This window comes from Lissotriton helveticus, chromosome 3_1, assembly GCF_964261635.1.
Source record: "Lissotriton helveticus chromosome 3_1, aLisHel1.1, whole genome shotgun sequence".
NCBI classification, from domain to species: domain Eukaryota; kingdom Metazoa; phylum Chordata; class Amphibia; order Caudata; family Salamandridae; genus Lissotriton; species Lissotriton helveticus.
In genome coordinates, this window is record NC_136061.1 from 1,103,406,742 (window position 1) to 1,103,421,624 (window position 14,883).

A 14,883-nucleotide genomic window follows, 5' to 3' on the forward strand; every position below is an offset into this window, starting at 1 on the left:
CGGGGCCGGACGGCCTGCCGTTGACCTTCTATCGCCTGTTCTTGGCCCAACTTCGCCCGCATCTGCTGCGGCTCTACAGCTCCTTCTCTGATACCGTTGGCCCATCCCCTGATATGGGCCTGGCGGAAATTGCCCTGATCCCCAAGCCTGGGAAGGATCCCGACCTATGTGCCTCCTACCGCCCCATCGCCCTCCTTAACACCGATCTCAAGATCTACACTAAGATCCTGGCCAAGCGGCTAGACCCGCACATGCCGGGATTAGTGAACCCGGACCAGGTGGGATTTATACGGGACCGTCAGGGAGCTGACAACGTTCGTAGGCTGGCACACTTAGTGGGAAAGGTGCACCACTGGAAAATCCCGGCCTGCCTCCTTTCGCTGGACGCAGAAAAGGCATTCGACCGGGTCGACTGGACCTTCCTACGGGCGGTCCTCACGAAACTTGGTCTTGGCCCTACCATGATCTCCAGGTGCATGGCCCCTTACCTTGGGCCACAGGCCAGAATTCGGGTCAACGGTCAGCTGACATCGCCGCTCTCGATTCACAGGGGCACGAGGCAGGGATGCCCGCTTTCGCCGCTCCTGTTCGCTCTTGCGGTCGAGCCATTGGCGGAGCTGATTAGGCGCACTCCTGATATTCATGGTATCCCCCACGGAGGGCGCTCTAACAAGGTAGCGCTATTTGCGGACGACCTGATTCTTACTCTTACGAATCCTCGGGTCTCCCTCCCAGCGGTGCACGAAGCCCTCTCACTGTTTGAGCAGGCGTCCGGCCTTAAAATTAATCACACCAAATCTTGGGCGCTTAACCTCACCATCCCCGAAGAGGAGGTCTCCCTCCTGAAGGGGGTCACACCCTACCGTTGGGCGGATGACCACATTCAATATCTGGGTCTAGACCTCACACCCCACCTCGACTCGTGGTCTCCGAGGAACTGGGCCTCTTGCCGCAAGGAAGTTCTGGCGGACCTGCGGAAATGGAAACCTTTGATGATTTCCTGGCTGGGGCGGCTCAACGCTGTCAAGATGTCGGTCCTCCCCCGCATCCTGTATGTTTTCCAGTGCCTCCCCACCCCGATCCCGATTCACTGCATCAGAACCCTCCAACGCGACCTCACGTCCTTCATATGGGGGGGCAAACGGCCCCGGTTCTCACAGAAAGTCCTCATGGAGCCGAGAGAGAGGGGTGGACTGGCCTGCCCGAATCTCCTCCACTACTATTGGGCGGCGCATCTCCGGTTTGTGATCGAATGGGGTGCACGCGAAAGCGACAAGCACTGGTTCCACATGGACCGAGTGGTCACGGGACGCACCATATGGGACCTACCTTGGCTACCGCGTGTGGCGCGCTCCAGAAGTGCATATATGGCGGTCCCCACACGGACGGTTCTTGAAGTGTGGGACAGAGTGGCAGTGCCCAAGGGTCTAACCACGTTCCCCTCTCCACACACCCCCATTGCAGGTAACCCGCACTTTCCCCCTGCTGCCCAGACCCGAGCCTTCGAGAGCTGGACACAAGGAGACTGCAGGGTCGCAGGGGATCTCTTTCTTGGTGGGTCGCCTAAATCGTGGCTGGACTGCAGGGACGAATTTGGCCTTCCTTTCACCGCTAGCTTACAGTATGCGCAGCTACGCCACTGGCTCTCGGGAGACGACATGTATCAGGCTGCTACCAGGGCATATACCCCGTTTGAGAAGTTAGCACGCTCCCTCGGGGGACTGAAACGGCTCATCTCCCAGATCTACAACATATTGCAACACCCCGTCGCTCCGCCTGCACATCCTTATCAGAGGCAGTGGCAGTCGGTGACTGGCGCTGATATCACGCCATCTCAATGGACTCGGCTCTGGAACGACATCCCCAAAACCTACCGCAGCATCCCGCAGAGGGAAAACGCGTACAAGATGCTAACACAATGGTACTACACTCCCCTGAGACTCAGCAAAATGTTCCCCAATTCCTCGCCGCTGTGCTGGAGGTGTGGCACTGCGACTGGCGACTTCGTACACATCTGGTGGTCGTGCCCTACCCTAGATGTCTTTTGGAAGGAGGTCCTTAGTCACATTAAGAAGGTGCTGGGTTTTCCCCTCCCTGAAGAGGTTTGCACACTCCTGCTGGGCATTCGACCCCCCACACTTAGGGCCCTCACTCGCAGCGACTGGATCCTCTCCCTCCACATGTTAGGTGCAGCCAGGCAACTCATTGCTCTATACTGGAAGCGGGCTGAGGCACCGCCGATAGCCTCTTGGTTCGTGCGCCTCTGGCACGTCCTGACTATGGAGCTACTCACGGCGCGGATACAATCACGGGGGATACGCTTCAAGGCAGTGTGGGAACCCCTCGTGCGATACCTGTGCTCCATCAGCTATGCCCGCCACATGCCTCCCAGGCTCCGCGCCCTGCAATTGTTTGAGGATGCCCTCATCCCTGCTGACCCGAGCAGGCTAGCCACCTAATCGCTTCCCCCAGTGCCGATTTGCGCTTTCCATCCCATATTGGCGACTGCAGACACCCCCCCCAGATCCCTCTCCACCTCGCTACTGCTCACTCCTCCTCTGACTTTTCTTCTTTCCTACTTGCCACTCTGGCTTTCACCCCTCTTTGGGGCAGTTCGGTCCCTGTTGGGCCTTTGAAAATGTGGCACCATTGCTCTCTCTTACATGCGCGCCTCCCCCGCACACCGACGCATTGCCGTCATCTGACCACCTCTTGTTATACTCTCCCCTAAGCCACGCGGCCGGCCCCTCCAGGGGTTGTAGGCAGAGCGCTGTGTTAATGGTTCCACCTCCCCTGGTTAATACTGCCTACTGGTCTTTTTTTCTCTGCGCGGCCGGCCCTGAAATGGGGTTGTAGGCTTATCGCTGTGTTCACAATAAAAACAGATTTGAACAAAAAATGTATATACATTTGTCTCACTGAATCACTCATTTTCCTAAGTTTTGCAGGTTTATCCTTATCACATTTGTGAGAGATCCCAATTCTCTTTAAAACCTTCATTTGGGAAGGAGCTTTAGTTTTTTTGTTACTGACGTTTTTTATGTTAAGATTGATAAAACTGTAACTTTAGAAAGACCTATATTTGTAATTGGTACTACATTGATTCCGTATACCAGATTAAGAAACCAAAGTCTATAGGTTAATACCTATATATTCCGGTTGGTGTCATTTAAAATGAGCAGATAGTTGTATACTCGCTATTTCCTCTTTGATTTTTAAATTGCCTTATAAACCTTAGTATTTGTTAATATTAAGTTACCTTAGGGTTTGCTTTTTGGAAATTGTTGGGTATCAATTGTTATCCAAATCCGAATGTGGTATATCAGAGAGATTTGCTAGCTTCATGCATCCATTTAATATCGTAAAGTCTGGCTAAGAGTAAAATCGTCCTATAGGGCAAAAAATATGATTGTAATTAAGGTGGACAAGAGGTATATATATCTTAATCAAAACAGGAGTATTTTTTGTAGTTATCCTGATTCTCGCATACCTGGTGCTAGGACATTAAGCGTTGAATATGGGCATTCCGAAATACTTAGGCCCCATAAAGCGTTCAGTCTTCTTTTCTTGATCTATTAAAACCCAGGCGCCTGTGTCATGTCCTCGCGGTGTGAGCTTATGGTTCTCTAAGGTTTGGGACATAAGTAAATGAAGGGCCGTTAGAAGTGGAGCGTAATTTGGAACCAGCTTCCTGTGTTGCCGAAAATTCTACAAGTGCTTACCAATTCAAGCGCAGAGGACTGCCTACTTCTCTGGTTTTGTAAGGCCCGTTTGGTTAAAATGCCAGGGGTGCTTGCATCATGTTTGTGCGATGAAAAGGGGATATTTCCCTGGAGATCGGGACAAGAAAATAAAGTCAATTAAAACGCGGTTGTCAAATGGCTCCCGGTTTTTTCTCTGACTTCGCCTAATTCAATCCTAGTATTCCTATTGCCGCTTACCTGATAAGGAGCGAGATACTGCCTTCTTCTCTGGTTACCTGAAATGAGCAAGGGGAGATGAAAGGCTGTATTTAAGTACCTAGTCTCCCACCTGATAGGTCAAGTTATGGGCCAATTAGAAAGGTGAGTTTCGAGACGCCGGATTTGCTTACGCCGACTTGAAGTTCTACGTTCTGATTGGCCGGTGTAGACGGCCCGTGTTGTAGCATTTCCTGATACCGGATATGTGGGGGAGACCCGCAGAGAACTCAGACTCAGAGTTTTGGAGCACAAATCGGCTATACGCACAAACAAGTGCAATGCACCCCTAACAGAGCACTTCAGCCAGCACAATCACACCTGTGATGATCTGCGATGGTATATTTTAGAGAAGATCAGGACCACTAGACGAGGCGGCGACATTGACAGACTAAGAAAAACTCGTGAACAATTCTATTTCTGTTTCCTTAATACCATCCTCAAAGGTTTAAATACCAGGGAGGATTGGACCAAATGCATTTAGACCCTCTGTTCTCTGTTCCAACACAGAAGTACTAGCATCCTAAATTAGTCCCTTGACAAACCCCTACCAAAATTGCTCACGCAAAGGTTAACAAAGAATTTCTTTCTCCTCTCTGAAAGTGATTAATCTACCCCTTTAGGATTTTAGCACTGCAAAAAAAAAAAATCGATTTTGTCCCCTTGTAAATATCTTTTCCTTTCGATAGGTCCTGTAAGCCTGCGATCATTTCCCAAATACAGAAAAGAGCGTCAACTAACTCCTTTATTGCGCTGTAAATAACCGGAACACTGAGAGTCCCATGATGTTGATTACATTAACTTTAAACTGTAACATCACTGCTCGGTAAACTACACGATCACTGCCAGTGTATTTTCGTGGTCTAAATAGTTTCAGCAACCTTCAGAACATAGGCCCATTATTTAGACCAATCGTAAGGTAGAGGTACAAGCCGGTAAATGTAAAAATTTTGGCCGGAAATAGCTCTTTTCTATTGGTTGCGAATTAGACCTATCAAGTGTCAGAGCCGGTATCAGGAAATGCTACAACACGGGCCGTCTACACCGGCCAATCGGAACGTAGAACTTCAAGTCGGCGTATGCAAATCCGGCGTCTCGAAACTCACCTTTCTAATTGGCCCATGACTTGACCTATCAGGTGGGAGACTAGGTACTTAAATACAGCTTTTCATCTCCCCTTGCTCATTTCAGGTAACCAGAGAAGAAGGCAGTATCTCGCTCCTTATCAGGTAAGCGGCAATAGGAATACTAGGATTGAATTAGACGAAGTCAGAGAAAAAACCGGGAGCCATTTGACAACCGCGTTTTAATTGACTTTATTTTCTTGTCCCGATCTCCAGGGAAATATCCCCTTTTCATCGCACAAACATGATGCAAGCACCCCTGGCATTTTAACCAAACGGGCCTTACAAAACCAGAGAAGTAGGCAGTCCTCTGCGCTTGAATTGGTAAGCACTTGTAGAATTTTCGGCAACACAGGAAGCTGGTTCCAAATTACGCTCCACTTCTAACGGCCCTTCATTTACTTATGTCCCAAACCTTAGAGAACCATAAGCTCACACCGCGAGGACATGACACAGGCGCCTCTGGGTTTTAATAGATCAAGAAAAGAAGACTGAACGCTTTATGGGGCCTAAGTATTTCGGAATGCCCATATTCAACGCTTAATGTCCTAGCACCAGGTATGCGAGAATCAGGATAACTACAAAAAATACTACTGTTTTGATTAAGATATATATACCTCTTGTCCACCTTAATTACAATCATATTTTTTGCCCTATAGGACGATTTTACTCTTAGCCAGACTTTACGATATTAAATGGATGCATGCAGCTAGCAAATCTCTCTGATATACCACATTCGGATTTGGATAACAATTGATACCCAACAATTTCCAAAAAGCAAACCCTAAGGTAACTTAATATTAACAAATACTAAGGTTTATAAGGCAATTTAAAAATCAAAGAGGAAATACCGAGTATACAATTTCCTGCTCATTTTAAATGACACCAACCGGAATATATAGGTATTAACCTATAGACTTTGGTTTCTTAATCTGGTATACGGAATCAATGTAGTACCAATTACAAATATAGGTCTTTCTAAAGTTACAGTTTTATCAATCTTAACATAAAAAACGTCAGTAACAAAAAAACGAAAGCTCCTTCCCAAATGAAGAGTTTAAAGAGAATTGGGATCTCTCACAAATGTGATAAGGATAAACCAGCAAAACCTAGGAAAATGAATGATTCAGTGAGACAAATATATATACATTTTTTGCTACAATGCATTATAGAATGTAGTAGACCAAGGGCAGGGGAAACGTATAGTTAGTTTCCATCCAACCAAGCAATGCATGTCGATCTGCTATTATTGAAAAGAAATACAAGTATTTGTTTTTCTGAGCTTGTACCAGGGAGAACTTTATAAATTTCTTTGTACTATTGTTACCTGCTTATTACAGATGTCTCAGACAGAAAAGAAACTGCCTGTGACAACCACAAACTGTTATGTACTTGAGACAAATGTATATACATGTTTTGCTACAATGCATCATAGAATGTAGTAGACCAAGGGCAGGGAAAACATATAGTTAGTCTCCATCCAACCAAGCAATGCATGTCGATCTGCTATTATTGAAAAGAAATACAAGTATTTGTTTTTCTGAGCTTGTACCAGGGAGGACTTTATAAATTTCTTTGTACTATTGTTACCTGCTTATTACAGATCTCTCAGACAGAAAAGAAACTGCCTGTGACAACCACAAACTGTTATGTACTTACTGCAACTTATGTTGGTTCTATCTATTTTTCTAGGGTGATTTTATTGACCCCTACACGACGACAGATATTATATGTAGTCTTGACAAAGGTGGAGAATATTGTGGAAAACCACCGAAACGCGTCGACGCACCATTTAGTATAATTCACAACTCGGACATCCTTGTTGATATACTATAATATAGAATACATAATTTAGGTGTCAAAAATAGAGTACGAATATACACCCAGTATTGTACGAATCCAATGTCTTACTTTTTTTCTGTCTTTTTGTTTCAATTTTGCTGGTCAATATTGAATATTAAGTGTATCTTTTATTGTCATTATCTTGTTTTAATCAGTGTTGAGTGGTCTCTTAACTGTCCACTATTTTAAATGTTTGTATTACCAATAAACTGTAAGAATTCTTTTTATACACGTGAATCTTGTTATTGTTTTTGACTTTCTAGCTTTAGTGTTATTTAGTCCAGTTCAAGGGAATCTCTTCTTTATCTACGGTTGGTTAACCCTAATTCCCTTAACATCCGTTTAAGGGGTACCTCTCATACTCATCTCTATGGACAGAAAAGAGCCAAAAGACAAATTATAAAAGTCAAGCAATCCTTCTCCATTATAAACACCTGATTGGAATTTAGAAACCACCTCAAAAGGGCCGAAAAAGTGAATCTATCGCCCCTAATTAATAGAATGGCAGCTATCGAAGCAAACTTACATACGCTCACTAATGCCGTAGACCAAAACTCTGGGGTCCTAGCAAGCCTTAGTAATACTAATATTGAGCACTTACCTTTAACTCCACCAGGTGTTAACTCCACAAGTGGAGAAAGGTCACTGCCAGTCCATCAAAGTGCCCAGGGGGATGGAAGCCTACAATCGGCTAAACCTGGGCCAGCTACGATTGGGCCGGACAGGCGGGCCCAGGGGGTTGGGAGTCTACAACCGGCCAAACCTGGGCCAGCTGCGAATGGGCAGGACGGGTATTGCCAAAACAAGGATAAACCTAGAAATAATCAAATTGTTGTTTTAAATCCCCAATGTAGCACCAAAACATCAAGTATACAAATTGATCTACCCCCAGAATGTAGCCCTCTTGTAGGAGTTCTAGCAGGGGTACCACCACTGACGAATGGTAACGAAGAGACACATATCCCACTAAAGAACAAAGTTACTGATTGGCTTAATAAAAATAGACCATTACCGCCAAATGTCACAAGTGAAATTTTGTTTGTTCGAAGGGTGGCATGGGTGGGTCATAGAACAAAGGACCTCATGGGAGACTAGGGACACACGGATAGTGTCTCATGTATGCCAGTGGAAGCAGCCCACACCCGTGTCAGCCATTCAGTGTCTCCCCTTGTCGTATTTTTATCCCCCGGCTCCCGCGCGCACTAGTCTTGGTAGAGATTCAGTATGGAACTTGGTAGGTTCCTCATCAAGGACAGGCTCTAGCCAGGGAAGGCCCAGAGAATCTCTGGTATCCGAGGCCGTTTGCCTACACAATAGATTCAGTTGCCTAAACACGGTGGATTGACTGATTTCCAACAAACTGGACAATAATCCTGGGGGTACAAATGGGGCAGCTTCCGAGGCAGAGTGGGAAGAGGGGGGCGAACTAGGAAGGTACACACAGGAAGAATCAGGGGATAGGAGGGGCGAAAGTTGGGAGGTGGTCACATTGACTTTAGTTGCTCCAAGTAGCTGCCCACCCCTTGGGGAGTCTGTAGCCGACCCTACTGAGGAGGGCAATCCCATGCCTTGACCTCTGGGTGAAGCAGGCCTACTGGAGGAGGCAAATGTGGAGCAAACTGAGAGAAGAGACATGGGCTAAATGCAGAGGTAATAAAATTATTGTCCTGGAACCTGGCAGGACTATCTAATAAACTCTCCTGTCCAGAATGGGGATCCTTTGTGGACGAAAATGGCGCGTTCTTTTTCTCAGGAGACCTGGGCACGAATGGAGCATTTCAGGGTGGGCTTTGCCTCTTTCTATGTCCGGGCAGTTTGGGGAGGGAGAGGTCGTCCCTCAGGTGGCCTCACAATCTGGGTGGGATCTCACTTGGGCTGCAAAGCTACAGTACTCAATACCTCCTCCAGAGACATCCAATGTGTGGTTCTTGCCTGGCCAAATGCTTACAAACTAGCATTGATTAATGTTTACTTGCGTCCTGTTAGCATAGGCAGAGAGTCCAGCACTATTGATGACCTCTCCTCCTTTATTTCAACTATCCTGAATGATTTTCACATGTTGGTAGGGGGCGACCTGAACTGCCATTTTGAGACCCTAGAGGGTCTCAGTAAAGGTGCCTTAATGGCAGAGGATGACCACTGGTCAATTCCCATGACCCAGGCCCCGCCCGCTAGGGCATGGACCCCACTAGCCATACAGGTTACGGCATTAACTATCACTCACTCTCTACGTGCATGTAATGGCCGTACTCCCTCGGACATCCCAGCCAAATGTACATATAATAAACCGGGACAAATGTCACATCTTGATTACATCTTGTTGGAAACTAGGCTCTGGCCTAAGGCAATAGATCTCACTGTGATGACAAGAGTGGATAGCGACCATAATGCCCTAATTCTAGAAATGGGCCTGCCCAAGATTGGCAAGAGTGGAGCTCTACTGACGGGTGATGGTGTTAATAATCTCACCCTGACCAATAACAGGCATAGAGTCAGATGGTCTAGATTTAGGGAAAACCCAGAACAAATAGTGAAATTGTATAGTTTGGCAATTCCCTTTTTGTCAGAGGTTGCAGTCCTAGTTGATCTACCACCTTCCTCTGATTTTCTATCACAGTTAGAGGTCCTCCATGGGGACCTTGTATCTAACCTGGCTGAGGTACTGAATCCTAGGGAGTCTAAGAAGGGAAATGGGGCCCCTTGCTTTTCCTGGTACAATATGGCGTGCAGGAAAGCTAAGTCGGAGCTATTGTTGGCTCTTAAAGACAACAATAGAACTGTAATAAAGATAGGAGGGCTCATTACAAAAGGCTAACTAAGTGCACGAACGAAGAGTGGGAACAGGAAAAGTGGACTAGTTTATCCTCCACTTTAAATACCAAAGATTTTAAGACATTTTGGTCCATAATTAATACCGGCTCAGGTGAACCTAAAACAGCTGTAGAACCTAATTTAGCGCCAGAAGTATGGGAAGACCATTTTTGGGCTCTGTATTCCAGCGAGGCCCCCCCTGATGATTCTGCTAATTTATCTACCCTTGGCCCGCATACCATCCAGCCAGAGGAGTGCGAGGTAACGGTGGCCGAAGTGTGTACTGCTATTAACAAACTTGCCTCAAACAAAGCACCCGGCCTCGACAAAATCCCGGGCGACCTCTTTAAGCACCAGCCCAACATTTGGGGTCCTTATCTCCGGATTGTTTTCAATGCAATTCTGAGAGGTATGGCGCTCTCTATTACTTGGCTGGGAGCAGAGATAGTCCCTATCTTTAAAAAGGGCTCACCGCTGCTCCTATCCAATTACAGACCTATCAGTCTCATTGACGTGCCGCAGAAGATTTATTTTGGACCGGCTACAGGACTGGATGGAGGAGTTTGCAATACTCAGCCCCTATCAGGCAGGGTTTAGGGAGAATACCTCCACCGTGGATCACATTTTTCGACTAGTGCTTTTGCACTGGAAAACTGTGCGTATAGAGGGTGGCAGCCTCTATATGGTATTCGTTGATCTTCGCTCTGCCTTTGACCTTGTACCCAGGGGCAAACTTTGGAGTGTCCTTCTCGAGCTGGGCATCCCCATTCATCTCCTTTCAGTCCTGATGAGTCTACATGAGGCCAACTTTGCCCAAGTTAGATGCGGGAAGAGTGGCAAATTGACATCTAGATTTCCCGTTGACCGGGGGGTAAGACAGGGCTGTGTGCTCGCACCGACCCTGTTTTGCCTCTATGTCAACGGGGTAATCGCGCATCTAAATGGAGTGCAGAACAATGATGCGCCTAAGTTAGCCGGGAATAGGGTACCGGCGATAATGTTCGCCGATGGCACCCTTTTGCTCTCCGGATCCCCAATGGGCATCCAGCGAACATTGGATTGTTTTGTAGAATTTTGTACTGCTCTGGGATTGGAGATCAATTCGCTGAAAACAAAATTTATGATCTTCAATCCGTCTAGAACTACAAGACCGAACCCTATTCTAGGCAAAACAAGACTGGAAAGGGTAAGCACTTTTGTTTATCTGGGGGTCACGATTAATGAGAACCTGTCGCGGGGCCCCCAGCAAACCAAATCTCAACTAAAACTTCCCCAACTATTGGGTGGAATTCTCAGACTATCCAATGTGTCAATGACAAAACCACTTGGACCACCGCTGGAGGTCTATAAATCACAAGCCAGGGGTGCAAGCATGTATGGTGGCGAATTATGGGGACATTGTAATAAAACCAAAATCACCAGGGTTGAGAACAATTTTTTAAGGCATTTGCTAGCCCTTCCTTCCAGTACCCCGCTCCATCCTTTAAGACTTGACATGGGGATTAGGCCAATTGATGAGGAGCTAGCCTTAAAACCACTAAGGTATTGGCGCCGGCTCTGGGTCACACCGGAGCTGATTAATTACTGACAGGAGCTCAGAGAAATACTTATTTGCACAGGCGCATGCAAAATCCCCTGGCTTACCTTCATCAAGAAGGAATTCACAAGGCTGGGACTCCCTATCCTATGGACTGATCCTGAGCGGGGCTGTAAAGAGATTTCGGCCATCATGCTCACGAAGGTATATTGGCTGAGAATCTGAATGGGGCCCTGTGTAATCCCAAAAATGGCTCTAGAACTGTTTCCTTTCTTATGGTTAAAGACACGTATTACTTCGAACGATTTTTAGATGTCATCTACCCTGTTGTAGCCAGAAAATTGTATGTGCAATGGAGGCATGAAGTATTACCTTTACGAGCCTTTACTAGTAATTGGATAATGCTCGCCCCGAAAAAATGTCCTCTTTGTGAATGTGATAGTGAATCGGAGTTACATGTCTTCTCTTTTTTTGTCCTGCATATCACAAACCCAGGAAGTACTGGCTCGTCCCATTGTGTAAAAATCTTGGTTTCCGGCAGTGTGTATATGCACTTGGAGTACTAAAGACTGATACCTCCGGACCTATTGTTTTTGCCGTCTCGCATTTCCTAGCAGCCATGTGGCGCATCCGCAGAGCTTTAACTACCCAGGGTTAAGTTTGGCACATAAGTCAAATGATTCATTTTGTTTTGTTTCGTGTTTTTTATCAGTAATTTAACCATTGCCCTAGTTTTTAATGTGATTTGTAAAATTATTTGCTATGTTTAATTGTGAATATCATCTAATTGTATCATTGTTATACGTTTTTATCTGTGCCTTTATGGTATTTATACCGAAATAAAGATTTTATGATGACTTTATGATGAATAATAAAAAGCATTTTTTTATTAATCCCTTCAACCTCACCGTCAAATGTATTCAGCTGTCACTGCACTGCATCTAGAGTCGTGGCCCAACGCCTGCCTTAATGGGACAGTGTTAAATCCCTTCTTAATGAGGGAGTTAAGCCGAGCTGATTGATTAATTTCTGTTTCACTGCTATTTTGCCATTTTCATTAAAGCATAGGCCAACACTGTTCTATTTCAGCAATATTACAGGTTTTAAATATACATTTATGACAGGATTTTCTCTTTTACGTATTTTAGAGTTGAGATATTAATTGTTCTTTAGTTTAAGAAAGATGGCCATGACGGAGAGATAGAATTGCTAGTAATTAATTTTTCCTTTACGTATCAAATGTTCCTATTGTAGTCATTCAATTTCCATTGTGGGTTAGTATTTTCAGTATAAAACCGTGAAGCTGCATGTTGCATTTGTGGTCTGGCTTAGTATTTGCATAATTGTGGAATTGCTTTATCTTGTGGTCACACACCCCAGTTTAAACCTAGATGCCTTACTGCCCACACCATCATCTTATTGTGCAAGAAAGGTTCAGGAATTGGGTGGAAAGCACATTACTGCTTGCATATAGCAGTTCGGTAAGGATTACCACCTTGTTTACTGCAATTATACTTCACAAGGCTATGGGCAGCCTCACCTACTAGAAGCTTCCCTTTTAAATATAATTAAAAAAAATATTACAACCAGATCCTCCGTTCTGATGTAACTGAGAGGGCTGATTAGCTGGCAGGAGACTGATAGGATGTTTAAGGGGGGAATTTTAGGCCAGTCATGCCTGGGCATCCACTAAAGGGGACATTTTGGACCATTAAAAGAATCTGCTTGAGATTACTCCAGGTCTGAAGATGTGAGTGAGGTCACCTCAGCCATTTAGAGTACTAAGCTGTAACAATGAACATGGTCGTCAAAAACCATAAGTTTATGTTGGCACACTCACTCACAAGATTTTAGATCAATTAACAAAGGAGAACACCTCAGACAGTACATGTTGCAGAAAATCGAGCTCGTGTATCGCCTTGCTAATTATGCAATCAGCATTTTGCAGGTCTTATATCATGCTCACCATTTTACTGATTTACATGTTAATCGTAAGGCCTGCTTATTTGTGACTACTGAGACCACATATGAAAGCCAAGCATAAGGGTAAACGCACATTTCTTGAAGCTTGCATTGAATCAGCACAAAACTCAATGCAGGAACTATTTAACATTTATAGACAATTGACAACTCGACCCAATCAATATATTTTACACAGATTATCTAAAGAGTTTTGGAATGCATTGGAGGTCTATCATGTGAAAACATTTTATATCTGAGGTGCAAAATAGAAAATAAATTTGTAGACCCTATTAGTAAGTTGGCGTTTTGACCAAGTCATTAACACCAGAATTCCAAATATTTGGTTTGGTGTCAACTTAGCATACTGTGAATGTAGTGGAGGTCTGTTTGCACCCCACGGTGTATACATTGTATATTTTGTCTGCTTCTAGTCATGCAGTGAAAATATAATACATAACAGAGTATACAGCTAATATTGTGATTTATATTCTGCTCTGCAAAGGTGAACTTATCCAAACCTTTGAAAATTGCTTTTGTGACACCACCATAGACCCCTATTCAACTTGTAAGAAACGAGATTTAGATGGGCCAGATGTATCAACTGGCTTTATCCATTCTGTGTCCATGGGAAGATGCTTGAGTACATGTGGTCCTTTAGTCCATAGCATACCACATTCATTACCAATCTGCAAAAATAGTGGAACTGATAGTTTTTCTAATTGCAGAAATACTTGGAGTGCAACATGTTTCCCGCAAAGTTTCAGTCGGGCTTCAGCCTTTTGCGCGGTACTACTGGATATCAGGAAGCAGTTACTGGAAAACAAGATAAGGGTCAGGCTGCTATGGAGTCAGCAGCTCTTGATACTGTGGACCTTGGGCTGCTTGTCTCCCAGTTGGATTTTAGGTGGGAGTGCATGGTGAGGGCCTTCTGTGGATTTAGTCATTTTTTTATTTTTTTTATTTTTTAAAAACCTTTATTTGCAAGATAAGGACATATACAGACCTACAACCACCAAGGCCGGTCAGTAATACGAAACAGTAAAAATAAAGCAGTACACAGCTCATCAGCCGACAACCCGAGGGTCCGGCAGCGGAAAAGCATGACGTGGTTAGGAGCGTCTGACAAATGAGGAGAAATAAAAGGTTTCCATTTTATAACACACAAAGAACAAAGATTTAGTCATTTTTGACCAATCTTCAACAGCGGATCTTTTTGGGGTCAGTATATCTCAGGTGCTCAACCTATAAGTGTGGTGTCTCACAGGATTCGGCTCGGTTATGGTGATTGTTTATGCTCGGGATCGGATGTATGTTGAGGACACTTAGTCCCTCTTGCACTGGCATGCAAATTCTGCAAATATTACACATTTGTCCTCTTGTCTGGAGCCTAAAAAACCATGGATTGCACAACATTACCTCCATGCAAGCAAAATTGAGTTTTTGGTCCTGGGACCTACTCCTTCAATAAGTGATGTCAGAAATGGGTAGTTGTTTGAGGACCTTCACGTGAATACAGAGCAAAACCAGGAGCTTATTTTGGTTTGCAACTTTCTTGTTCCTCACAGATGGCATCTGGAGAAAAAACAGCCCATTTTCATCTGTATATATCTGAAAGAGACACGTTAGTGATAGATTCCTTACCTTAGAA

At 45.0% G+C, this 14,883-nt stretch overlaps 1 protein-coding gene and 1 long non-coding RNA gene across 4 annotated transcripts in view; both read left to right on the top strand.

The window, feature by feature from the left end:
• The window catches only part of WDSUB1 (WD repeat, sterile alpha motif and U-box domain containing 1), a 321,017-nt gene that overhangs the window by 281,054 nt on the left and 25,080 nt on the right, over positions 1-14,883 (top strand). The window lies entirely within an intron of this gene.
• Positions 5,322-5,760, top strand: LOC144823303 (uncharacterized). Its single transcript, XR_013608764.1, has 3 exons — positions 5,322-5,407; positions 5,504-5,641; positions 5,743-5,760. It is a non-coding gene; the product is annotated as an uncharacterized LOC144823303 (long non-coding RNA).